At 42.5% G+C, this 3,591-nt stretch overlaps 1 pseudogene; it reads left to right on the plus strand.

Annotated features, from left to right (window-relative positions):
- The first annotated feature begins 2,115 nt into the window (after positions 1–2,115).
- On the plus strand, positions 2,116–2,645 carry LOC101582403 (annotated as a pseudogene).
- The last annotated feature ends 946 nt before the right edge of the window (positions 2,646–3,591 follow it).

The raw sequence follows: 3,591 nt of genomic DNA on the forward strand, positions 1-3,591 counted from the left end.
TGGGACTTCTCCGCAGAGGTGGGGCAGGGCTGGGCCCCCACGCCCTGAACTGCAGGAGCTGAGTCATCCAAGCTGACACAATGTGTCAACTAACACACCTCTATTTGGAAGAAGGATCTATAGCAAAAAAATGAAATGAGGATAAAAAGAAAAAGCAGAGCCAGCCAAATAGCTCAGCGGATTAAAGCAGCTGCAAGCAGGCACAGGGGCCAGGGGTTCCATCCCTAGGGCCTGCCATGCCCGCCCCTGCCACCAGGGTGCGCTGAGATGGCGATTGAGACTGGGCATGGTGGCACAAGCCTGTAATCCCAGCACTTTGGGAGGCTGTAAACAGGAGAATCACAGAGTCTGATCTGTGTAGTGAGATGCTGAACACCCTGTACACCCTTCCCTAATATACAGAAAAAAAAAAAAAAGCTAATTTTGGTTTCAGGTATGTCTAATTTAAACCATTGATAGACGAACCAAACGGGAATAGTCAATTAAAAGTTTGGAAACAGAGATTTAGAAATGTCTGGGTCTGGGGATGTAACACAATGGTAGCTTCTAGCATGCACAAAGACCTGCTGAGTTCAATCCCCAGTAACACACACACACATACACACATGCACACGAACACACACACATACACACATGCACACGAACACACACACACACACACACACACACACACACACAAAGTCTAAGCAGGACCTGGAATACATCCCACCTCTGCGTCTTAGAAACAACGCTACATGGTTGTTAAAAACAAAGGGGGGACTGACACTGTATTTAAACCTCAGCTCAGCTATTCGTTTGCCATTTCAGCTTCAGTCAGCTACCCGATCCTCCACAACCTCACTTGCCTATCTGTACAGATGAAGAAGGAATGAAATAATACATATGTACAGCTCTTGGGATCCTTTTGAGCACACATCAAATATTCAGTCAATGCGTTTATTCTTAGCAGAGATCAGTTTTGCCTCTAGAAACCAAACCTTGGATAATGTCTTCACACGTCCTTGGCGCTGCCGGGGTGGGGGTGCCCCGGAGTCTAGGGGGTGGAGGCCCGGATGCTGCTGAGCATTGTGCAGTGCACACACCAGCCCACGTGACCGCGGGAATGATCTGGCCTGAAATATCAACACTACTGAGATTGAGAGAAGTTAGTACTGAGAATTAATCAGAGCCAGGACCTGGGACAGAATGTCATGAATGTCACCTCCATCCTAGTTCGTTTTGAAAGTGAGCACATTCCTGAAGACTCAGGAAGGAGGAAGGCATGCTTCCGCTTAGTATCCCGTGAGGCAGAGCCCAAAGGTCTACCCACCTCCTACAAAAATACTTCCATGAATAGTTTTTTAAACAAGTTTTAATGTATGATTTCAGGACCCCCAAGGAACTTTACACTGCTGTTTGCTTTATCTGTTTATCTTTTCAACTCTATGAACTAGTTTCATGCACTTTTTTGCAGTGATATTAGAGTTATTCCCCATTAAAATGTTTTGAGAGAACTAAAGAGGCCTTATGAAGTGGTGACATTTGTTTTTTGTCCTTTTTATCCTTTCTACTAAGTATGTAATGACATGACAAATTATATACAAGATCAGAAAATTTCTCAACTTTGATTGGCTGATTATAGTCAACTAGTCTTAGAGAAATGATAATACATATCTTTATATAAAGATACATATTGATTAAAAGATATATATAGCTTGAAACACATACATTATAAATAACATATTGATTATATCCAAATATATATAGCTCAATCATAGGTTTTTTTCTGCTTCATGAAATCTGAATGAGAATGACATCAGTTTTCATTGAAACAGTTTATTCTTCACATATGCTTAGTCTTTTGGGTGTAGTGATCTGATCATAAATCATATGGCACAGTCATCTTTCAAAAATTAAAAAAGATAAAGCCAAGAGAGTGAAAACTACAGAATGGAAAAAATATTTCTAAATCACATATTTATCTGATAAGGGATTAACAGTCGTAATATATGAAGAAGTCACTCGATGCCTTCTGCCTTCCCTGCCACACCATGAGTTGTTTCTCCACTATAATGCCCCTCTGCCATGTGCCACCCTGCCTTGAAGACAGCTGGCCATGGACTGAAACCTCTACATACGCTGCATTATCAAGTCCTAAATCTTGGAATGATTGTCTCCTCGGCACTAATGATCTGGCAGGGTTAATGGTAATAACTGGAAGTGAAAGTCCAATTGTAGTGGTGCTCAGCGTCAGCGTGGAGCCTGCATTTCACAGAGGAAATCTTCTCTTTCTAACAAATCGAGTTGAAGATCCTATACGAGTAGGGGAAATTGTTTGTTTTTAGGATAGAAGGAAGAGAGGTTCCTATAGTTCATCGAGTCTTGAAGATTCATGAAAAGCAAAATGGGCATATTAAGTTTCTGACCAAAGGAGATAACAATGCTGTTGATGATCGAGGCCTCTATACACAAGGACAGCATTGGCTAGAGAAAAAAGATGTCGTGGGGAGAGCCAGGGGATTTTATCAGGAGAACAGATCTGTGGAGGACAGGAATTATTTGTTCCTTACATTGGAATTGTGACAATCCTCATGAATGACTACCCTAAATTTAAGTATGCAGTCCTTTTCTTCCTGGGTCTGTTCATGCTGGTCCATTGTGAGTAAGAAGCCTGCCTTGCTGTTCCTGGGAAGATGCTGTGCTTTTTGTTACTGAGTGTTCAGAGTGGATACTGGGTCTGTGATTGATGGAGTGAAGGACACACATGTTGGCACTTCTTGGTGGCACTGGTTGGCATTAGTTTATGTTTCCACGCCAGGATCTGTGGGCGGGCGCATGTGCACCATGGAGTGCACTGGAGGGGACTTTCAACCACAGGATTTCATATGTTGTCATTGTCAAACTTTCACATTTTTGTACATCAATGTCTTTGTTATATTAAAAGGTTGAGCCAAAAAAAATATAAAGAAGTCTTGCAATTCAACAATAAGAAAGAAACAAACAACCTAATTCAAAAGTAAGAAAAGAGGGGCTGGTGAGATGGCTCAGTGGTCTAAAGCACCTACTTAGAACAAGCTTAGCAAAGCACAGGGACCACAGTTCAATCCCCCAGCACCACATGCCAGCCAGCCCTGCCCCCTGATGGGCTGAGCTGGCTACACACACACATTAAAAAAAAATAAAAATAAAAAGTAAGCAAAGAACTTCAATAATCATTTCCCCCCAAATCTGCAAATGAGTGGTAAACACGTGGAAAGATGCCCTACATTTTTAGTCATTAGGCAAATACAAATCAAAGCCACGTGAGATACTACTATGCAGCTCAGGCTGGCTTCAAACAGGTGGCAATCCTCCTGCATCAGCCTCTTGAGTGCTGGGATTACAGGAGCACACCACCATGCCTGGCTGCACAGTGTAAATGTTGAAGAGGGTGAAGACAGTGAGAAGCCATTGGAAGCCACCCGCATTGGCGATGAGAATGTAAAATGGTAAGACCCCTGTGTAAAACAGTTTAGTGGGTCCTTAAAAGGTTCAACCTACAGTGCTCACTTTGGCAGCACATATTTCAGAAATTCTTGAAAGCAAGAAATACATCAGTGGGGAATGTAGCTA

Source organism: Octodon degus, unplaced genomic scaffold (assembly GCF_000260255.1).
Source record: "Octodon degus isolate 3935 unplaced genomic scaffold, OctDeg1.0 scaffold00026, whole genome shotgun sequence".
Taxonomy (NCBI): Eukaryota; Metazoa; Chordata; class Mammalia; order Rodentia; family Octodontidae; genus Octodon; species Octodon degus.